Raw genomic sequence first — 24497 nt, forward strand, 5'->3', positions numbered from 1 at the left:
AGATGGAACAAATTTCTAATTATCTATATCTATATCTGTATCTGTATCTGTATCTATATCCATATTATTTTTAACATTTTTATTGATTGATTTTAGAAAAAGAGAGAGAGAGAGAGAGAGAAAGAAGGAGAGAAGGAAACATCATTCTGTTGTCTCATTCATGTATGCACTCATTGGTTGATTTGTGTATGTGCCCTGACCGGAGATCGATTCCACAACCTTGGCACATCAGGAAAGCGCTCTAACCAACTGAGCTACCCAGCCAGGGCCTATAAGTACATAAATGTTTTTTAGAACATGTTTAGGTCCACAGCGAAATTGAGCAGAAGGTTCAGAGATTCCCATATTCTCCCTGCTTCTGCATATGCCAGCAATTTTCAACCGTTTCCATCTCGCGGCAGACATGAATTACTAAGATTCAGCAGCCCACCAAAAAATACATTATGTTTTTTGCCAAACTGACGAAAAATAGGTATCATTTTGATTCATTCACACCGGATGGCTACTGTCGCGTTGGCTGTTGTCATTTTTTTATTTGACAGTCTAAGGGAAAAGAGGTCAGTGCCCCTGAGTAAGTAGCCAGGTATTGCTTTAAAAAATTCAATAATATACCAATTAAAATCAATAATATACCAAACTTTTCCCCTTCTCAGCCTCTCCCACCAGAGTGGCACATTTGTTTCAATAGAACTTACACTGCCCCGTCATTGTCACCCCAAGTCTGTAGTGTACACTAGGGTTCGTGGTTGGTGGTGTACGTGCTGTGGGTTTGGGCACATGTACGGTGACATGTGTCCGCAACTATAGTGTCACACAGAGTAGGTGCACGGCTCTAACGTCCTCGGTGGTCCACCTCTAGGAGTGTTTTCATGCCAGGTGTCAAGTCATTCTGACTTCATGACCCTCATGAACTGTTTGGGAGGGTCATTTCCAGGCCCCGTGAGGGGCAGGACCGTTCCGCAGGTGGAGACCTTCCCTGACTCCAGCAGCGGGTGGTCGCTGGGTGGACAGTTTCAGTGATGTTGAAGCTAGTACGTTCCCAGCGAGGCTGAAGAGAAGGCAGTTCACACTTCCTAGAGTGAACACAGTTGAGCACGCCTGGGCCTGGAGCTCACGTCCACTCCAGAGAGGACTGCGGCGACAGTCGCCTGCCCCGAAATGCCTCCTGTCGCTCAGGTCCGTTTGTTTGGCAGTGGACAGCTGTGGCCCGTCCTCACCTGTGGTGCTCAGCCCCCTGCTGCCCAGTGCAGGACTCCCATGTTCTGCTCCGCTGGCCCCGTAGCTTACCAAGAAACAAAAGCCACAGAACGTGATAGAATGTTAGCTACACAAACCTGGGAGCCATCTTGCCCCTTTGTAAAGTGTGAGAGACTCCGCCCTGTTTGCACTCCTGCTGTTTTAGAAGGACTTTTTCTTTAAAAAAAATTTTTTTTTCTTTATTGATTTTAGAGAGAAAGGAAGGGAGAGATAGAAACATTGATTAGCCTCCTCCTGCAGGCCCTGCACTGGGGATCGGGCCCACAACCTGGGCATGTGCCCTGACCAGGAATCGAACCGGTGACCTCTTGGTGCATGGGTCGACTCTCAGCCACCGAGTCACATCGGCCAGACCTTCAGGAGGACTTTTTCTCTTCCCCTCTAAAATTAAAAGAACTGTATAGACATAATTTGGTTTTTCTCCTTTAAACATAACTCTCTAGATTTTGTGTGTGTGTGTGTGTGTGTGGTGGAAATGTACTCTTTTTTAGTGTAATTGTTCCAAAAAACAATTCCTCTGCCATTTATACTTTTTTACTTCTTTCCATCTGCCTTTCTACGTCGTCTGCCTGCGTTACTGCCGCACTCTGTGACTGGTCGGACTCCACACTCCCCAGCGTGTTTCCAAAGCAGAGTCGGCGTAACCTAGGAGACTGACAACAGAAAAACACACACGGAGAAGCAGAAAACTATGAGGCGAATTAATGTCATTTACTTTAGCATCATTACAAACTTAAAAAAATATATCTTTGTTTTTCAATTTTACACTAATTTCATAAAATGCACTTATTGTCTAACAATTTGCTTTTTGGCCCATAGACTGTATACATACTCATAGTTATGTCTAATTCTTAAGTTCATTGTGTCATCATAAGAATTTCTTGATGAATCCTCAGCAATGAGATTGATATTTTTTTCTATTTTTTTTCCTGACGTTTAAAACATTTCTGTAATAAACTTCTTTGTATATAAAGTGATGCCCGCATGTGTTATGCTTCAGTAGAAAATCGACTGGAACTGGACATTCTGGGTCAAGGGATGAGAACACTGTGCATTTTACTTAATTATCTTTGTAAAGAGCTATGTCATCCTCATTATGACTAGTTTCTTTTTTTTCAATTACTGAAGAGTTTTTCCCTCTAATATAGAAAATGTTTCAGTTGTTGGAGAGGTTGAATAACTTTATGCATTTATTGACTATTGTTTTCCTCCAGGTTAGAGGACAATTATGAACAAGTACGTTGAATATCGAGCCTGGAGTTTAGATCTTTCAGCGGATCAACAGTTAAGAGGATTTTTGTAGCCTCCTTCCAGGCTGAGCTCAACCTAAGGGCCCTCTTGTAAAACGTGTGCGCATCGATGGTTAACAATATACATTAAAGGATTTTTTGCTGCATTGAAATGCAAAATTAGTAGCTGCGAGGAAATGGGACGTGAGGCAACATTCAGAAAATCTTTGATGTACAGTCCATTTCTGTACAGATTTATTGTGGTTCTTTTCATTACAGTCATTAAATGAATTTCACGACTTCTTGCATTCATATCCATATCCTTTTATCCTAGGGGTCTCACTACTGATATAGGCTGTCTTTCTGTCAGCCACAGAGGATTAGTTGCAGTTTTTACCTTTAATTAAACAGCTGCTGCCACTAAACACAGCTTTGAATTATTTAACAGTCCATGTTACTTTAGTCAAAGCACACTATTTGAATTTTTTAATTATATGAAACTATACATTTTTTATGATATAGCTTTCCTAAAAGTGAGTTGACAGACAATAATAATTTATTCTTTTGAGATGTTGGGAATATTTTAGCATATTTAAAAATAATTATAACAAAAATTAATAGCCAAGCTGATCAAATACCAGATCTTTTACTTCAACAAATAAATGTGAAATATACAGAATTTTAAATAAAACTCTCATCAAGATGTTGTTTATATTCTCTGCCTCATACATAAGCCACGTGTGAAGTAAATACTTTTGTGTACAATTTGGGACCCTGAAGATGATCCCAAAGATTGAAGTTTTCACTGAGGCCTGTTTCAGAATGAAACTTCACAATTTTGTGGCTTTCTTGGCAACAGACTTTGTTTAGGTGATGCTGTCGTCTATAAACAGAAATCTGTAGGTCAATCCCAAAGCTATTTGCTATTAATCAACATGAATTTTTGTAAGGGACTCATGGTTATCTTGTTACATTATTCTGAGTTGTAATCAGAGGTATTACTTAGATTTCTAATTTTAATAATATTAAATGAATAATTCACTATAGCTCTGAAGATTCTTAACCCTGGGAAATTATTTTTAGAAAATAACAATGATGTGACCTTTCTTCTCGGCTCTACTTTTTCTTTTTGCAAAACAGAAATCTCTCCCTATACACATTTATACACACACACATCTGTGTGTGTCTATCCTATAGACAGTATCTACTCCTTGCTGTTTTATGGGGTGAAATATGAAGTATAATAATTGAAGCAGTGAACACTGGAATGCATAGTTGAAAATACATCCGATTTTATTTTCAGGTTCGTAAGTACACCTGAACTTTCTGAGCATGCTGTGACCACAAAAGCTACCTTCAGTATCACAGTATGACAAGAACTAGTGTCTTTAACTTCAGTCTTTGATTGAACTTCCTTAAGTGGTGCTGCAAAGGGCAACACTGTAAAATCCATCCGAGATTTTTAACAATGCAAACTATTTAACAGTGTAGGTGATGGTAACTGTCAGGATCGGAGAAAAAACCACTTCTGCTCCTTGCTGACTCCAGTCGAACATCTTTTAGAGACTGCATCGAGTCCTGTGTGTCTGCTCTGTGTTGACATCTCATTGATTCTTTATCTCCTCTCCTGGTTTAAAAAAAAAAAAAAGTTTACAGAACTGGGTGGCGAAGTAATAATGTGAAGGAATGCAAAGTATCACCTGCCACTGTTTAAGATTATACCTTCAGAATGTAAGATAACAGTTTGTAGATTAAATAAGAGATGCTGCTTCTATAGTATCAAGGAGCTTAGTAGCGTAGAGCATCCCATGGCAATTAATCAAAAGACATAGCCATTTACTGAAATTTAAAGAGTCGTGCTGTTAACCTCAGTCTGCACGGTGTATGCAAGCACAGGCAAGTACTACCCCTCACCGCCCTCCCTCTGCCCCACCAATAGTTCTTGGCCACACTAATTTAATTGCCAGTGGTGTTAAATTCTATGAAAAAAAATAATTGATTGTATTTTTGTTCTGTAGTTTTGTTTTCAGGTTTCCCCATATGTAAACTTTATGAGTGCAGGGACGACATCAATTTTGTTCAGCTGTTGAATAAATGACTATGTTATATTAATTATATATTGCTAATTTTCAGTGTCTCCACGCGGGCAAAACCCTGTGTTTCTGTTTGAACAATAGCAAGTATATATAGCAAAGGGAAAAGCAAACAATCCATTGCTTTATATTCCATGTCACTGAGAGTGTCCAAAGTCTAAATTTTTCAGTTTTTGACTGAGTATTGACATCATGGTGATACTATAAGAAAGCTGACCTAAAGCCATCGTGGTTCACGTGAAAATGTGTCTATTGATTCATGAAAAGACCTATTAGTATAAAGGGTAGATGAATGTCTATTTCTCCCAACCTGTCTATACATGTGGAGGAAAAAAGGAGATGGAGCATGGAGAAATGTGTGTGTGTGAGTGTGTGCACCGTGCACCGGCACGCTTGTCCATGAGAAAATGTATCTGTGTGAACAAATGTGTCTGTATAAGGAGGATCAACAGTCTAATTCGGTGGTGTTCAATAGAACTCTTCAGCCTCGTTACCACATTTTAGGAGAAAGAAGAAAAGAGAGAGGTGGCAAAGCAGTCAGCTTGAGATTGGAAGGTGGTGTGTGTTTCGGGCAGCCATACACTCAGCTAAAAATAAAAAAAATACAGTTACTAAGGAGGACGAGCTAAAGAGATGGGGGTTTAACTCACCTGCCAACCCAGCCGCAAGCACCTGCTGTTAGGCATTGTTCTAGGGTTGATGCCACAGCAGTGAAGAAGTACTGTTCTCCTGCAGCTCATGTGGCTGGGGGGGAGTAAGCGAACACACATGAATGTATAACACGCCTGGTAGTAATATGTACTTTGCTAAAAATAATAAGCACTCACATAGGTTTGTGAAAATTTAAATGAGGCAGGCATTTAAGCACTGAGAAATGATTTAGGAGTGAAACAGAAGTTCAAACCCACAGGGAACATGGTATGCTTTTAAATACATTGTCTGTAAAAACAAGTAAAATGTCTGTTGTATTTGAAATGCTCAAGGACAGATAGGAAATCTGACCACAGGTCCTACAGGGTTTCTTTGACTTGTGTAACATGCTCTCATATGCATTCTTATTCATAGTAGGGAAGGATGGGGGTTGGGAAATGTGAACTAGGAGAAGGTGAAATGTGTACATATTCATTTTTTATCTGTTTCCCAGTATTAAGACTGTAATCAATAAAGTTTTAGTGTAATTACATAGCCTCCTTTTGTAATGATTACACTGTGATTTCCAATTTCCTAACCAGTAGCTGTGACGAATCACTTGATTGTTACCAAAATTCCTCTATAGCCAGAAGCTAAGGAATACATTAAAATCCTTTGGAAACCTCGGTAAATAACAATAATGAATTACAAAATTACTGGAGGTGATAGTGATCAAGAGAATAATAAAGTGTAATTACAGTAAGCTCCCCTTCTTACTTTTTTATACTAAGCCCTTTTGTTTTGAAAGTAAATTTTAAAAATGGCAGCAGGAAGAATTACCTTCTACTTAGCTCTGCACATCGATAACTCATGCCATCCCCTCAGTGCTTGTGAGTACAGGGTGCCTGTCTGGGGTGGGCCATGAACTGGCACTTGAACTCTTTCCAGGCGACTCCCTGAGCGTGAGAACCTGTTTTCCTACCATGGGCTTATCTCTACTCCCACCTGTGATGGGCTGCTTCCCCCTCTCGTTCAAGCTTTTTGGAAAAGGCAAAATCCTGTAGATTAAATGGAAGACAGTACCCTAATGTAAAAAAAGTTTCTTGGCTTATCTATAATAAGCACATGTAAAGCAATACATTTGTTTACATATTTATCGCCGTACTTATTACTAAAAATGTTGAGGAGAGAATTGAAAATTCCTAGAAAATTCAAGATTTGCAGTATACATGGAATTAAAAGTAACACCTAAGTAATGGTAGTTAGAACAAAAATAACCTGCATGTATGGACGTGATCTGTGGATGAGGCCCAGTGCTGACCCCGCGTGTCTAAGTGAGAAATCCTGGCCTCCTGCCGCTGGCTGCTCCAGGGGACACCGAGGCGAACGGGCAGTGTACTGTGCTCGCCATCCGTGCACCTGCCGTTTGTCGGACAGCAGTCATGAAGACCGTTAGCATGGGCTTCACAGCCATCCTTACCAACGGACACGTGTTAAATACCTGGGACCCCTGTTGTTGCCTTGGCATCTAATAAAGGCGGAGAATCCCACTGACATTACGTCGAAGGATCCTGCAGCATTCAGGAGGCAGCCGATGTCCTTTAAGGGCCGACTGCATAGACAGATGTGCATTTAAACTCCTCTGATGCAGAGACGTGTCCCATCATTTCCCTGCACGGTGTTGCAAGTGCAGAACCAACTTCAGTGTTTAGAAAGTCCTCTGTGATGAGGGCGCTTCGAGAGATCTTTGCTCCTCCAGTCTCACAAACGAGTCTGCTTTGTGGGGAGAGGTCCTCGGAGGTCCTGAAGTGACCAGCTTCCTTAATTCCTCCCGTGTGAGAAAACCCTGGTGCACTTTAACTATTTTAAACTGTTGTTTTTTCCATACGAGATTTTCTTTTAATCCCCCCCTGTTTATTTCAAGGGAGTTCTAACTCTCGGACGTGTGGGCTGCTACTAGGTGCTGAAGCGAAGCGCAGGGGCATCCTCTGCCTCCTGCCCGCGGGTGCGGGGGGCTCGCTGCCTGCACCCCGAGGAGCGAGGTGGTGCGTTTCCACCTCGCCCAGGTGGGGCCGCTTCTCCCCGGTTCCTGCCTTCCTCACCCTCTCTCTCCTGGTTTTGTTCCATGGCATTTGCGTTGGATAGAAATGAAATTATGCTCGGACACGGCAGAGCACCGTGCCTGCGGTGGTCAGAACCACCACACTGTTCCTCTCCTTCTGCAGCAGCTGGAAGGACAGTGCCCGTCGCTGCTGCAATTACGGGCCATCGTCGGACACTGCGGCTCACTGGCCACTGGCATCCTTTTAGCATGGGTTTAGACGGATCCTTGTTCTGCCGATGGGAGTTAAAGGGTTGAGCTAATAGTCTATTTATTTTTAATTCCCAACTGTAGCTGAATAGCTACATAACTGGTTTTTAATAGGCATCGACAACAGAAATATGAATTTGACGTGAACCCCGCCCCCGCTTTCTCGCCTATGAGAGCTTGGGTTTTCTCTCAGGAGAATCAGAAAGCCATGGACCAGCTTCGGGTGGTCAGCACAAGTGCGGCGCAGCTTGTCTTTGAGCGCTTGTGGTAGGTAGAGGTTTAAGGATTCTGAAAATCTGGCTTTGTAAAGCACAAATGTAACTATAACACCCTCTGCTTGTTTACATAATATATAGCTTCCAAACCTTTTCTTCTCTGTTGTTTTACTTTATCCTTATGGTAGCAGTCCCGTGATAGCAGTCATACCCCGTTTACCCGTGAAACGTGGAGGCTCCCACTGTTACCTGCCCATCTAAGGCCGGAACTGAAGGCTCAGCTTGGTCGACAGCCTAGCTGGTAGGGTCATGGGGTCCATAAGAGGACCGGCCTCCTTCTCTGACATTGTGTCTGTGGGCTTGGCTTCCCTTCTGGGCTCTAAGCTGAAATTAATTTATTCAAGTCCAGCAATGAGGTGATCTTTAATTTCCTGAAATACTCAGTCTGCTTATTCATTAAATGGGAATTGGACCAAGGTGAGCTCTGTGAATCATTTTTCTTTGAATAACGTTAAATGTACACCTGTTTCCATGCTTTGGGGACACTCGCTCCCTGGAACTCCAGTGGAAATCCCAGGGTCTCCAAAGCCATTTCACATATTTGTCATCTCTAAACAAAGCCACACCTTTTCGATGAATTATTAATTGCTCATTCGGCTAACAGAGCTCATGAAACAGAAACAAGTTTGTAGTCCCCCTCGTTTTAGATCTTTGATTTCAAATTTTAAATATGTTTAAGAGAAAAATGAAGAACAGAACTCTGGAAACGCAGGCTTTTAACTGTCTTCAAGTTACGATGACCTTTTTCTTACAAATAATCGTGCCTGGAAATGCTGTCGAGTAGAACAGACATGTGTGAATATGCACATCCTTAGAAAAATGCCAGAGATGTTCCTAAATGTTTTCTTCAATTATCTATGAAACTCTGTGGACCATGTTTTAGAAAATGGTTTTCATTTTCTTTGAGGGATGATCATAATTGAAAAGGTTACAGGAATCGGCTCCATTACTAATACAGTTGTACTTGCCAAGGCTCAGTCGTGGGGAATCTCTCTGGTTTTCATATCCAATACTTTTCTTTTTGTTTTGTTGTATGAAAAGGGAGAAAAAAGGGTTGGCACGGAGGAGAAGTGAGTCTGGAGCCAAGGTTTTTGTGTTGTGCCTGCAGCTCTGGTCTGTGCCTTTCCTGAGCCTTGTCATCTGTCAGGCAGAGGGGGAACACTACTGCACTAAGGGTTTTCAACATGAATCGATCATTCCGTACTTTCAGAAAACACACTCAAGTAATCTTTAAAGTACATTCTCATGTAGGCAATAGCTCCAAGGTCTCAGCATAACATATGGATAGTGAAATTTGTAACCTTTCAATTCATGCTTTCAACATTTTAGGAAGCATTTTTCTGTTCATTTTACTTGGTGCTAAAAGATGCAAGTTGTTTTTTTTTTTTCCCCTCAGTAGAACTAGTTACGTGATGTGAAATTTATTTTGTTTCCTCAGTACAGATTTTTGTTTGCATATTAGGGCAAATTTCTTTAATTAACAGTGGGCTTGTTTTATTTATTTTGTGCCAGAATAGAATTCTTAAATATTTAATATTATTAAGTATTGCCAAGATGTGGTGAGTATAATCCACATTCTTGTATACTTTACATTAATCAGCAAAGGCTTTGTTCTCTGCCGTTGCATGCCTTGGATATTAGTTCCGAGGGAAAATCTGAGGAGCTCATTCAAAAAGGGGGAGCTATCCAATGAAATTCGTTTTTGTTGCTGCTGTGTAAATATTTGTCTGCTGTCAGCTCTCCTGCTGAGAGCATTTTTCGGGCCACAGTATTTATTAAAGTAACAAGTGGAGGCACTTTCACTTTGGGTGTGGATGGTGATGATCAAAGCAGGATCTTAGGTACGAGGGAAGCATAACCACCTGGGAGAGTTTAACCCCATGTAACCCCGTGCAGTTCCCTCGTTCTTGGCCTTTTTAGCACTTTGTGCTGTGGAGTGAGCTTGGAACTCCTGAGCAGCCAGAGCCTCCGTTTGGCCATGTGCAAATCAAGGATAAAGGTTTCTGTCTCATTGGATGTTCAGGAGATGAAACCACGATAGTTTGTATGGAGACACTCATCACAGTCTCTCCCTCCTGATGTTTAAACGTGAAGTGATTTTGAATCCATGTTACTGTCACTGGGGTGCGAGCTGAAAGGACTTGAGTAGGAGACCTGTAGGGTCTGTGTTGTGTCCTCAGTTGAACCCGTGTGCCAGTCACAGTGCACCCTGGTGGGTGTGAATGGTGCCATTTCCACATCGGGTTAGGTCATGTAGAAAATAGCCGGTGTTATCAGGTTGGCCAAAAAAATTAATATCCACTACATTTATAAGGCTGTGGAGAAACCGTCTCCTACTCTGGGAAGCGATATCTGCACATACTGTTTAACCTGGTCATTCCTGGCACCTGTATATAAACAGACATGTTCAGGTCCATCTATGTCGTCGGCCTAGAGGGTGTTATGCTAAGTGAAATAAATCAGACAGAGAAAGATAGGCACCATATGATTGTGCTTATATGTGGAATTAAAAAATAACAAAAACAAAATAAATGAACAAACAAACTCACAATTACAGAGAATAAATTGATGGTTGCTAGATGAGAGGGGACTTGGGGGGCTGGTTGAAAAGGTGAAAGGGATTAAGAAGTACAAATGGCCAATTATAAAAACAGTCACAGGGATGTAAAGTACAGCACAGGGAATATAGTAAATCATATGGTAGCAAGTACGCATGGTGCCAGGTGGGTCCTAGGCTTATCGGGGTGATCACTTGGCAAGGTATATAAATGTCTAAACACTATGCTGTATACCTGAAACTAATACAATATTGTATACCAACTGTAATGGAAAAACAAATTTAGAAAAATTAAAAAGCGACATACAGGGATTTTTAAAAGTGAAAAATTGAACACTATATATAAAAGAACTTTGGTATACCCAAAGTATGGAATATTAGTACTTAAAAAGTATGAGGTATGTTTATGATATGGGATTATCTCTGAGACATACTGTTAATTGAACAGAGTTTTCAAAACCATTTGAACCCACATATTTATAAGACTCCCGCCCAAACAACACAGAACATGTATGTACATGCACATAGCTAATGCATCGATAAAGGTCTGAATTTATAATAAAGGTTGCCTCTGGGAAGGAAAGTAGCTTATGGGGAGTAGGAAGGGAAGTTTTCAAGTTTTTCTATATTGTTTGAATTTTTTTATAGGGAGGACATTTTCATGTATTGTATATATAACTAAAAAAAAAAAAAAAGGAAATAAACAGTCAATTACTTTGCAAAATCAGTAGCACCTAATTGATGGATACATGAGCATCCCCATTCACAAAGAAAGACAACTACTGATTTAAAAATACACAAATATAAATAAAATCATTCAAAGGAACCATTACTCAGTTGTAAACCCATTGTGCTGGGGAACACGTCACCAACCTTTAGTGGTTAAAAACTTCAAAGTTTGATAATATGTAAGGCTGAACAGGCAAGTAGACAATACCCTGTACCGGCGTGAAGTAGAAGCCTGGTGGTGGGCACTGGACACAGACGGAGTTTAATGAAATGTGTGCTCCCTCCATTCACTCAGTCCTCTGTTCATTCTTTCATTCTTCCAATCAGAGTTCCTGAGAAGGTACTTTGTGCCAGACCCTAGGCAAGCATCTGGGGACACAGAACCCAGTGAGGTGCCATCTTTGCCCTCAAGGCCTCATCCAGTAGGAGTGTTTAGAAAGTGAACTACACTGTATTGTGAAAACCCCAGAAGCTGCAGCGTGGACTCAGCAGATCGAAGCATCTAGCGGAGGGGATCGAGTTGAAAGTGAGATGGACTCAGCAGATAGAAGCATCTAGCGGAGGGGATCGAGTTGAAAGTGAGACGGACTCAGCAGATCGAAGCATCTAGCGGAGGGGATCGAGTTGAAAGTGAGACGGACTCAGCAGATCGAAGCATCTAGCGGAGGGGATCGAGTTGAAAGTGAGATGGACTCAGCAGATCGAAGCATCTAGCGGAGGGGGATCGAGTTGAAAGTGAGACGGACTCAGCAGATCGAAGCATCTAGCGGAGGGGATCGAGTTGAAAGTGAGATGGACTCAGCAGATCGAAGCATCTAGTGGAGGGGGATCGAGTTGAAAGTGAGACGGACTCAGCAGATCGAAGCATCTAGTGGAGGGGATCGAGTTGAAATTGAGGCGCCCCGGAAGGTCCTCTGAAGGAGGTGCCTCTGACTGGGGTTCTGAAGTAGGTGGGGAGAGCCTGGCCAGATAGCACGTTTTTGGGTGAGGAGAGCGAGCTGCGTGCAGTGGACCAGCGTTCGGGGATTGCCTGCAGCCCGGGGATTACCTGCAGCCCGGGGATTACCTGCAGCCCGGGGATTACCTGCAGCCTGGGGATTACCTGCAGCCCGGGAAGGCGGAGACGACACCGAGATCCTGCAGGTTCTCGGGAAGGGGCTGCAGTCCGGCCCTGCTCTGTGAGCACAAGCAGGTGACGAATTGATTTTCTCTTTTAAGGCAACACTAGGAGACGCTCTGGAGTGAGTTTGGCCTCTTGTTTTCATTTATTGTACCTTCGCATGAGAACCAACTTGTTTCCGAAACACCGCAGCCTCTCTAATCCAAGTGAGAGTGACAGCTTCCTGTTGTGGTGTGTTCAAACTTCCCCGAGCTGAAAGTGGCGTCAGACTTGCCATGAAATCACTTGACTGTCCGCTGTCAGGGTGTTGCTGTGTAAACTCTGAGGTTGCATATGAGTCTTTATACAATGTTCTCTCCTGGAGGTTTCTCATACGCCTGGGAAAGAAAACAGTATTTACTAGTATGTACACTTCAGCCCTGGCCTGTTTGGCTTGGCTCAGAGGTTGGAGCATTGGCCCACAGACCAGGGAGTCACAGGTTCGGTTCCGGTCAAGGGCACGTGCCTTGGTTGCAGTATGGTCCCTGGTCCTGGTCGAGGTCATGCAGGAGGCAACCATTCAATGTGTCTCTTTCACATGGATGTTTCTCTCTCTCTCTATCTCTCCCTCCCACTCTGTCTCAACATAAATGGAAAAATATCCTTGGGTGAGGATTTAGAAAAAAGAAAAACAGTATATGCATTTCAGAGGAGGATCTTGGCAGTTGTTTTAATTGACTTGGGAGAGGGGGAGATGGGGAAGGGCCTTGGAAGGTTATTAAATGATTAGGACCCAGGCTAGTCTGGTTTTAGGGAAATGGACAGTTTCGAGATGCCTTGTCTTCCTTTTATTACTGTTCCTGACTCATTAGGGTTTATACGTTAGAACGCCAAATTGCTTTATATGTAGTCTGAGTGGGTTTGTATGTATTTTAGAATCTCTATTCCATTTATTCAGTTTACTGACTAAGAAACCCCATGTTAATTTAACACTACTCCTTGTGCTCTTGAATCCCCTAAAGCCCCAGAATAAAGTTATAATTGAGAAGGTAGGTGTTATTACAATTGAAAATACATTTTATTGTATCTATGATAACTGGGTACAGTTATCCTTGAATGAATGACACTGAGCCATCACTATAAAACAACATTTCAAAGACAGTTTAAAACCCCCCAGTCAGTGTCCTGTCACTAATATATTTGTGTTTCTCCAGAGATACACATAGAGCGAAAACAAGGTGGTGACATCTGAACAATGGCCAGGGCATGTAAGCTCAGCTTGGATCCTTGAGATTATAAAGACCTATCTCTTCTTTACAGCCTCCTAGGTCAATGGGAAAAATCTTACAGATCAATTCTTTCAGCAGCCAGGAACATCTGAAAGGAAATCAAAACTTGCTTTTTATGCTGACATGGTTTTAACACCAGCTAAGAATCTTAGAAATGAATTTTAAAGTCTGGGGTTCAGCAGCAATACATTGAGCAAAATCAATCATAAACTGTCATCTTCTTTCTCTATGAACCACTAATCTTAGATATTTGGTTTCAAAATAATGACTGTGTGTAAGTATGTATGTGTGGATACATTGTATGTAATTCACAGATAATCCACAGGCTTTAATTAATCATCAATTTTATTAAGGTGTGTAAGTAATTTATTATGTTGATATATATATTTAAGCTAAAGGAAATCCATAGGTACAACTATTCATTGAATGACAGATATTATACATGTAAAGGTGATTTAATTTTCCAAGACATTACTTATTCTTTTCAACATTCATTTGCTGTGTACAGAACCTTAATGGTGAAGTCTAATAGAGGATTCATTTAATGTCTTCATTGAAATCTTTTTTTGTTTGTTTGTTTTTTATTTTTAAACTTATCTTTATTGTTGACTGTGTTACAGATATCCCCCCTTTTTCCCCATTGATCCTCTCCTCCACAATCCTGCCCCCCTCCTGCGTTCCCCACACTGTTGTCTGTGTCCATTGGTTATGCATACATGCATAGAGGTTCTTTGGTTTATCTCATCCCATCCTCCCTCCCCTTTTCCCTTTGAGATTCATCAGTCGAACAACCAATTTGTACTTCTTAATTCCTTCATCTTTTTCACCCATTCCCCCCAGCCTCCTCCCATCTGGCAAGCAACAAAATGTTCTCTGTATCTATGAGTCTGTTTCTGTTCTGCTTGCTCATTTTGTTTGATAGATATGTATTGCCATTTTATTGTTAATATTTTTGTTCTCCTTCAAGAAGACCCTTCAACATTTCATATAATACTGGTTTGGTGGTGATGAACTCCTTTGGCTTTTTCTTGTCTGGGAAACTCTTGCTATGTCCATTAATTCTAAATGATAGCTTTGTAGGATAGAGTAATCTTGGTTGTAGGTCCTTGCTTTTCATCACCTTGAATATCTCTTGCCACTCCTTTCTGGCCTGCAAAGTTTCTTTTGAGAAATCAGCTGACAGTCTTATGGGAGCTCCCTTGTAGGTAACTAACTGCTTTTCTCTTGATGCTTTTAAGATTCTCTCTTTGTCTTTAACCTTGGCATTTTGACAGTGATGTGTCTTGGTGTGGACCTCTTTAGGTTCATCTTGTTTGGGACTCTCTGTGCTTCCTGGACTTGTATATCTATTTTCTTCAAGTTAGGAAAGTTTTCTGTCATTATTTTTTCAAATAGGTTTTCAATTTTTTGTTCTCTCTCTTCTCCTTCTGGCACCCCCATGATGCAAATGTTGGCACACTTGACGTTGTCCCAGAGGCTCCTTACACTATCCTCATTTTTTTGGATTCTTTATTTGCTGATCTGATTGAGTGATTTTTGCTTCCTTATACAGTGATACCTCGGTTCTCGAATGCCTCGGTTTTCGACCAAATGGAGATTCGAGAAACTTTTGTCTCGGAATCCGAACAAATATTTGGAACTCGAACTTCCGAGATGAGCCGAATGGCGTTCATTCGGCCCAGCGCGCCTTGCTTGTGTCATCAGTGTGAGTGCAGAGAGAGAGTGTCACGCTTTGTGGAGTCACGCTTTCCTATTGGTTTCATTGCTTCGGTTCTCGAACAATTCGGTTCTCGACCGTCCTCCTGGAACAAATTATGTTCAAGAACCAAGGTATCACTGTATTCCAGATCAATGGTTTGTTTCTTGGCTTTACCTACTCTACTGTTGATTCTCTGTAAATTCTTTATTTCAGTTAGTGCATCCTTCATTTCTGACTGGTCCTTTTTTATGTTGTTGATGTTCTCACTAAGTTCCTTGGAGGTCTCCTTAAGTTCCTTGAAGGTGTCACTACGTTCCTTGAATGTCTCACTTAATTTCTTGACTAACCTTATAACCACTGTTTTGAACTCTGCATCTGATTGATTGCTTATCTCCATTTTGTTTAGTTCTTTTCCTGGAGTTTTGTTCTTTTCTTTCATTTGTGACATGTTTCTTTGTCTCCTCATTTTGGCTGCTTCTTTGTGATTGTTTCTATGTATTAGGTAGAGTTGCTATGTCGCCTAGTATTCATAGGGTGGCTTTTTGTTGTAGGTGTCCTGTCGGATTCAGTGGCACAGCCCCCCTATCACCCCAGCTGGGTCCTAGAGGTGCACCCCTAGTGGACTATTTACCCTTCTGTTGTAATTGAGTCTTGATTATTGTTGGCACATACATGGGAGGGATTTACTCAGGCTGATCAGCTGTAAGGACTGGCTTTGCCCACTGACCACTGGCCCCCAACTACCGTGGAGGATCAGCTGTGCAGGGGCCCACCACAGAGAGTAAGACTTACTTCAGCGGGGCTCTGGTACCCACTGAGTCCACTCATTGAGTGTGCCACTGTTGAGATGGTTGGGTGGTGGTTCTTTGCTGTGGTCTGAAGCTGTCCACTGGTTGTGCTGGCTCTGGGGCAAGGTCAGCCACTGCCTGTGTTCTACCTGGGGCCACATGGCATAAACCACAAAAGGATCTGCCAATGGCTACATCTTGTGCTTGGGCTTGGAGGTGCCCAGGAAAAGCCAACTTGTGAACCAAGGCTGGTTGCTCCTAGTGCCAGACCTGGGGCCACTTAATGAGAGGTATGGGGCTCGCTGAGACCATATGCTGCTTGTTTGAGAGATTTTAGGAAAATCTGAAGCAGGAGCCAAGACAGGTCAATCCTGTGGTCAAGCCACTGGAAACAGCTGGGGTGGACCTGAAGGTTGGGTGGGTCAGAACCTCAGGGAATCACCAGGGCGGGGCAAACAGTGTAAGCCAGGTTGCTGGAGTCCCAGAGATGGCGGCCGTCTGTGTGCCCTGTGGGGGAAGGGCTCACCGAAAGAAAAAGGCCTCCACCAGCACAACTGTCTGAGAGAAAGCTGCCTCTCCAGCTCTCGTCCCAAGGTCAAACAGCTCAGTTCGTCTGCACAAGTCTCCGGTGCCTTTCAGGCTGCCTCCCTCCCAGCTGGAGCTCAGAGGGAGCGGTTCTGAGTCAGTCCGTGCGCGGGCCCTTTAAGAGGAGCTGCCTGAGGCTCCTGCAGCCTCAGCTTCCCTGAGCCTCAGTTCCCGCTGGTTTTTCCAGCCAGAAGTGATGGGGATTCTCTTCCTGGCACTGAAACCCTGAGCTGGGCACCTGGTGTGGGACGGGGACCCCTCAGTCTTCAGGGAGGACCTTCCCAGCCGAGGTGTCCTCCTGATTTTTATCCGCCACACGTGGGTGTGGGACCAGCCCTCCCGCCTCCGCCCTCCTACCAGTCTCGATGTGGCTGCTGCTTTAATTCCCTAGTCGTAGGACTTCCATTCAGCTGGATTTCAGGCGGTTCTGAATGATGGTTGTTCTGTAGTTTAGTTGTAATTTGGATGTGGTTGTGCGAGGAGGAGCTACCATTGCCTACTTGCCATCTGACTGGAAGTCATGTCTTCACTGAAACCAGATGAAGCGGAGCGCTGATGTCACACCGCGTGTGCACGTGACCTAGACAGGCATCCTGTTTGTCTTAGCACAGGCTCTGGTGGTGCAGGAGACTCCAACGACCAATGACTTATTTTAAAGATGACTTACTTAAGCAATAAGTTGATTAAAAAAAATGGTAAGAGACAGGCCAGTGTGGCTCAGTGGTTGGGCATTGACCCATGCACCAAGAGGGCGCTGGTTCGATTCCCGGTCAGGGCACATGCCCAGGTTGTGGGCCTGATCCCCAGTGGGGGCATGCAGGAGGCAGCCAATCAGTGTTCTCTCTCATTGATGTTTCTATCTCTCTTTCCCTCTCCCTTCCTCTCTCTCTAAAAGCAATAAAGAAATTTTTTTTTTTTTTTTTAATGATAAGCATTGTGAAAAAAGAAAAGGATGAAAGCAAATAAGAGGTCAAGTTAGGGGTATGTGTGGAGAAGCTGGGGAGGCGAAGGTCCAGGAGGAACGATGCCGTCAGTGTGGCAGACAAGGGTGTCCAGAGGGGTGATGCCACTGCAAGGGAGGGGCCGCCATGAGCAGAGCCGGCCCAGGGCCCTGCAGGCTGATGGAAGAGCTCATGTAAAATCCCTGAAGTGCCAGGGGCTGGCGTGATGAGGGCACAGGCATAGCCCTTTAGCGCTTTGCAAGTTAGTGGAGGAGACCTGAGGGTAGTGAGCAGCAGATAGATCATAAAGAGCCTTTTGGACTGAGGCAACGTCTTAGAATTTTACTTTAAAAGCAGTCAAGAGCCATTGGGGATTTACAAACTTTTTATTATAAAAATTCCAAACATATACAAAAATGAATACATGTAATGACTCCCCGTGTACCAGTTACCCAGCTTCAGTAATTATCAACTCATGGCCAATCTTGTTTTAGCTATACTCCACCCCCACGCCCCCACAACTAAATACCCCATGATTTGAAGCAAGTAGACTGTCACTTATTTTTGAATATTTCACTATTTATCTCAGAAACATAAAACTCCTTTTAAAAACATAGCCACTGTACCATTACCACACCTATAACTTTTCAGTAATTCTTTGGTAACATCAAATACCCAGTCTCAGTAGGAATTCTAAGTAGGGGGATGATAGTCACCTAATTCACAATTTTACAAGGGTACCTGGCTGTGTGTAGCAGGGCTTAGGGGAAGCTGGGAAACACCCTAGGGACTCCTTGTCTGTGTTTGGCCTCTGTGTGGTCTGAACAAAGGTGTTTATGTTGGAGATGCAGAGATGTGGCCAGTTTTTTTAACATGCTTGGAGGTAGAACCCACTTATCGATCATTACTATTTGCTTAAGAAATTGAGTGATTCTGGAGGATTGACAGTTGAGATGGAGAAGACTTATGGAGGAACAGGTTTGGAAAGGAAAATTAAGAATTCCATTCATTTCACCTCTGAAAATGGAAAACAGTTTATAAATTAGCCTTCAACAGAAAAAGAGAAGATAAATGGTATTGTGTGTTTGTATTTATTGAGACTTTCTTACTTTCAATCCTGCTAAATGACATATGTTAATGGGAATACAATTATGGAAGAAACAATTTCTGTTCTTAAAAAATTGCAAGGTTCACTTTAGATTGTTTCAGGTCTCCCAGGGAAAGCCCTTCACGGAGATTGCTTTGACAGGTAATAAGTCTGAGACGTCTGTCCAAAAACACTTGTTTTCCCCGGCCTACCACAGATACAGTGCTTACTGTTTGAGCCTGAAAGCTGACCACAGAGTTTAAAATTCAGAGTGTACTTCTAGGGACAGTCTGCAAGATTGTATGACATCAGGGTGGGCTTGGGAACAATACACTGGGAACCTTCTTTGTAACTATGATGTCCACCATTTCTACGATTAGTTCCGTTTAAGAATGATATAACAACACTTGCCTTGAATTGGTTTGCCACCTATTATTGGCATGTATAAAGTATGTATGATCATTGCAAATTGTTATTTATTCCAGAAAAAGTCCCTTCCTCCCTTCCTCCTTTTCCTCTTTCTTGGAAGCCTCAACCCTGATTTATAGGCCCTTCCATGGACTAAATCAGGCCCATCCAGGATAATCTCAATTTAAAATCAACAGATGAAAAATTTGAATTACATCTGCAAAAATCCCTTTGTACCAGCACCTAGAGTAAGTGGGGCTACAGCTTAACCAAGTTGGCACATGGTGCCCTACCTATTTAATAGGGATAATACCTTCTTGATAATTTTTTTGTGGAAATTAAGCGAGTTAAGGCTTTTAAAGCACTTAGTATATAGTACTTGATACATAACACCTGCTCATTAAGAATTAGTTTTTCTAAACAATGGGAAAGAAAGCATTAAATAGCTACCTTATGGCAACAGATGGAATCTGTCAAAACTGGATATTATCTTACCGAGTGTCAGAAGCTAGATACAAAACAGTACCATGCATATAATATAGGAACACAGTCCAAGTCAGGCGGTGCTCACCCTCAGGGAGGGGTAGTCCCTGGAAAGCTGCATGAGGCAGGCCCTGGGGCTCCAGTAATATTCTGTATTTTAATCTGGTGTTGGTTACATGGAAGTATTCAAATGATAAACATTCACTAAATGTGTGTATATATGGACATCAGTTACACATAAATAAACATTTAAATACAATCCGATGATAAATAACTTCCTGGATGGGGAACCTTTCATGCGGTGTATGTACATGTCTGGGCATGTTTCATTACTGCAACGTAGAAAAAATCAAATCTTTCCTCCCATATTACAGATGTGAGCATGGCTCAGAGGGAAAGTGTGGGAGGAGCTCATTAGTGTATCTGGCCCTGTCTCATAAGATGATTTTATTTCTGGGCCATGGCCATCTCTACTAAATTGGAAAGATTATCAAAGCATTTGGAGAATTTTTTTGGACAAAAAGGCATCTACTCACAAGTCTATTAATTCAGGGACTAAAGCAATTGAGTTTCCTCCTATGTCCTGATTTTTTTTTTTAAGACCAATAAATTGGATTTCTTTGAAAGTAGAGATACAATGTGTTTGCATGCTCATTATCCGTTTGTCTTATGCTACCTGTGTTTTCTTTGCATGATGAGGCTGAGTCTAGGAAAACATATTTTTCTGAAAAAATGCTATGTCTGCACCCCAGTAATTTGATCAGAGACTATAATCTTAAAAGTGCAAATGAAGAATTGTAATATTATTTTACCACCAAGGTGAACATTTATATTTCTAGATATCTGCTCAGATACCAAAGCCCATGTTATAGACATGATTTTATATTTCAGATGAGCACTCTCAGTAGTGTTTCTGCAATGATGGGCATGTTCTACTACCTCTGCTGTCCAGTGCGGCAGCCTCCAGCCACAGGGGCTACTGCACACTTGAAATGTGCCTAAGGCACTGAGGGACCACACGTTTAATATTATTTAATTTCAATCTATTTACATTTAAATAGCCACAGCTGGCTAGCAGCTACAGTGTTGGACAATGAGTTTGGAAAGTTAAGTGAAATATGCCTTTTGGATGGAGGTTAGTGGCTGACCTTACTAACTTCTTTTCATAAAACCTCTCAAAAGTACATCCGCAAAATGTTTTTCTCAGCCCAGGCCTCTGGCGCTCTGGGGGAGAAGTTTCCTTGGGAAGACAGAAGTGGGCCTCAAGGTTCTTAATCACGGGGTAGGAACATAGACTTCTGTGATTTCCATCGGCTCCCGTCCCTGGGCACTGATCTTCCCCGCCCAGTGTGGGTGTCGGCTCTCGCGGACTGTGTCCCCCAGGCTCTGGCACCTGAGAGAAGTCAGGAAGAGTCCGTGCCCACACTGGGTTGTTAACGGGTGAGGTGTACTCTGACATGCCCCCTCGGTCACTTAGTGGCTCAGCAGCTGAAGCTACTTCCTCAGCTTTTACAGATGTTCCCTCATCTCCGAAATCAGACATCTTCTCCTCGCTTCATGGAATTGTGAGGGTTTCATAATAATAAAAGGCAAACATTTGGAGTGTTCACAGAATGGTATAGCTTGGTCTTGGCACCTCAAATGCAAGGTCTCGTTTAGTCCTCCAGTCTCCTAAGGGCTGTCTTCCCGACTTCGCAGGGAGGGACCTCAGGGTTGGAGAGCTTGCTGAGTGTGTGTCTGGGGTTTTCAGCTGGGTAGTCTGCACCCAGGCCCTGTGTTTTATTTAAAAAATTGTATTGTTTTTGTTGACCTGTAACTCATACCAAAGTGTACAATTTCATGATGTGTCACTTATTAGCAAGATTATGTAAGCATCGCCACTACTCTCTAGTTGCAGAATATTTTCAGCTCCCCAAAATGCAGCCCAGCTCCCATAAGAAGTCAGTCTTATCCCCTCAGCCCTCATCCCCAAAGCCCCTGGCAAAGACTGCTCCGCTTTCTGTGTCTGTGAATTTGTCCATTCCGGACAGTGTACAAGATGAGACCAGATGCATCAGGGCCAGAGGTTTCACACCTTACTTTCCGCTGTTTCCGGTAATGCCAGTAAAGGTGTGCCCCGTGGTGGGAGACAGAAAACGAAAACTGGGTTGTTATTGCCGCTGTGACGCACAGGCTGGTGTGACAGGTCATCTCTTTGCTGTTTCTTGTAAGGCAAGAGGTATGGAGGATGGGTTTACTCCATTAAAATTAAATGATGAAAACAAAGCAGCCCTGGCTGCATGGCTCAGTTGGTTGGAGTGTCGTCCTGTGTACCGAAAGGTCATGGGTTCAATTTCTAGTCAGGGCACATACCCAGGTTTTGGGTTCTATTCCTGGTCAAGGTGTGTACAGGAGGCCACTGATTGATGTTTCTCTCTCACATTGATGTCTCTCTCTCTCTCTTCTCTCTCTCTCTCTCTCTTTCACTTTCTCTTTCTCTCCCTTCATCTCTCAAATCAATAAAAATATCCTTAGGTGGAGATTAAAAAAAACCCAAAAACCTAATAGGTCTCCCTGTTGCTACCATCTCTACTCTCTCTACAGTCTGAAACATTATTTAATAATTGATTTATAAAACATGTCCCATTCTGATTAGAACTTGTCAGGAGGAGGAGGCAGAAAGAGAGGACTAGCCCCGGAGGAGAGCGTCCTCAGCACCGCGCAGGGGATGGGTGACTGAGCACAGGGACCGCCAGTGACCCCCTAGCAGAGAACTAGTTGGTGTCTGATACGTGCTTTATTCACGGGCTTTGTAAGCATATTTGGAACAGATGCAGTTTCCCTGACTGGGGAGAAGTTCTGCACTTATGAAAGCAGGGTCCCAGGAGCGGTTCAGCTGGGCCACGTGCTCCCTTCTCCCAGGAAGTCACGGAATAAAGGCGGGCCGAGCACAGGCGCCACGCGATTTGAAGACAGCCTCACAGTCCAAAGGACCGGCGGACAATGAGAAAGACACACCCCAATTAAACTACCCGCCTGGCGAGAGTGGGAAACGTGCATTTCCTCACTCCACCACTCGGGTCACAAAAATATGTCTGGTCCTCTGGGACCCCTGTCTCACTCCTAGGCAGAGTTAAGGTATTTGAGGCCTGCGATGTATGCCAAAAAATCCAATAACACACGAAACAGCCAAACATGTTCATTTTATTAAGAGTCTCAATAAATGTCACTTTCCAGAGCCGGCGCCGTTCTGTGAAGCTGGTGGGGATCCCCATGAATCACCGATGGTCACAGCTCATTGCATCGGCCCATCTTTCTAAAGCACGGTCTGTTATGTGGCTGAGGCCGAGGAGAAAACTTATTTTGGCTTTATATCTTTACACGGACGGGGAGAATTTTGATTTGCTGTGTATCTCCAAACTCTTGTAGATTTCTCATCAGCCTAACTGCTAGTTTATTGAGATTAAGTGCTTGGTTATGTGGACTTTTGATTCTTCTTTAAATTAAATCTGATTCAATTACCACATTAGATAGATGGATGTTCTTGCCAGAGGAGAAGATAGAGGCTCACATGCACAGGGAGGGGGAGCATGACACTGGGTGGGAGGTGGGTCCTCGGTGCCCCCAAGGGCAGCTGGCTGGGAGCTCAGCCCTTCTCAAGGACACGGGGCTACGGCATGATCACTGCTTCTTGTTCTGAGCATTGAACATGCAGACATACTCCGCCAAGACCCCTTGGTGGTGTTCCTCCTCCGTGTGTAGACTCTGGTGGCCGCTTGCTGTCACATTCCCTACGTGCCGCTTCCAACTCGGACACTGCCCAGTTTTTCCTTTTCCCAAAGTACTTCTTACCTGAAGTTGCAGAGTTTAGAAGACATGCTTGGCTAAGGGGGGTTCCAGGACACAGGGGTGCCGGCACACAGCCTTGAATCGAGCAGAGGACAGCTGTGTGGTGGCAGTGCCCTGGCTGGTCACTCCTCGGAGCCCGGCGTTTCTCCCTGGTTACACCCAGGTGCTCTCCCTGAAACCTGCCATCTCCTCCAGCCCTTGACTCTCTGCAGGGTCCTCGCATGTCCTCTGCTGCCCAGCCTCAGCCCACGAGCCAGTCTCATGTTTCATAAACAGAAAGCCCAGCCACCCTGGTCCCTTCAGCAGAGGATTCCATGGTCACATTCTCAAGCAGGGCTTTGCCCTCTACCCGTCGGATTAATGGAGGAGCAAAAGTAGACAGAGAAGCTGTCAGGCTTTCTTAGTCCGGAATAAGGTGTCCTGAGACGATCTGTCCCCTCCCCCCATCCTACCATCATCACCAATTATCACTCAATTTGATGATCTCAAAGTGTCTGTCTTAAAAGAAGACAGAGTTTGCATGAAATGAACAGTCCTAGACTCTTTCTGTGGCGTTTAACAGCAGACTTTGGGGAGGTTAGCCTGTTTACTGCTCCTGCCGATCCCCCTTGCCTTTTCGACTCCGCCAGGAGCCACGGGACCAACTGCACCATGCTGCGGCTCCCGCCACCTGCCTTCCCCTCTGCCTGGAGGGGCCTGGCCAGCCCTCCTCCCCGGCCATCGGACCGTTCTCCTGGAGAGCACCTCCTAGTTCTCCAGTCCTGTTTCTGAACTTCCTTCCACTCCGCAGGCAGAGACGGATATTCCTTCTTGTTTTCCCCAGTATTCTGTGTACCACTTAGCTCACAGCTCGACTTTCTTGTTCATTAAGTGGCTCCATGAGAGTTTAAGTAACTTAAGATGAGGTACATACCTTTTCATCTTGTCACCGGTGTCTGGTGGCACAGGGTGAGTCCTTAGTAAGCACATGAAAGAATGAACTCAGGCGCTGGCTGGTGCGGTTCAGCGGTTAGAGCGCCAGCCCTTGGACAGAGGGTCCCAGGTTCGATTCCCGGTCAGGGGCACGTGTGTACCTGGGTTGTAGGTTCAATCAGGAAGCAAACAGCTGATCTCTCTCTCTCTCTCTTTCTCTCTCTCTGTCTCTCCCTCTCCCTCCTCCTCCCTCCCACCCTATCTAAAAATTAATGGAAAAATATCCGCAGCGGAAGA

At 43.6% G+C, this 24497-nt stretch overlaps 1 protein-coding gene across 1 annotated transcript in view; it reads left to right on the forward strand.

Annotated features, from left to right (window-relative positions):
• FHIT (fragile histidine triad diadenosine triphosphatase) overlaps positions 1–24497 on the forward strand; it is an 841628-nt gene that overhangs the window by 323546 nt on the left and 493585 nt on the right. The gene's annotated exons all lie outside the window — the stretch shown is intronic.

Source organism: Molossus molossus, unplaced genomic scaffold (genome assembly GCF_014108415.1).
Source record: "Molossus molossus isolate mMolMol1 unplaced genomic scaffold, mMolMol1.p scaffold_m16_p_18, whole genome shotgun sequence".
Taxonomy (NCBI): domain Eukaryota; kingdom Metazoa; phylum Chordata; class Mammalia; order Chiroptera; family Molossidae; genus Molossus; species Molossus molossus.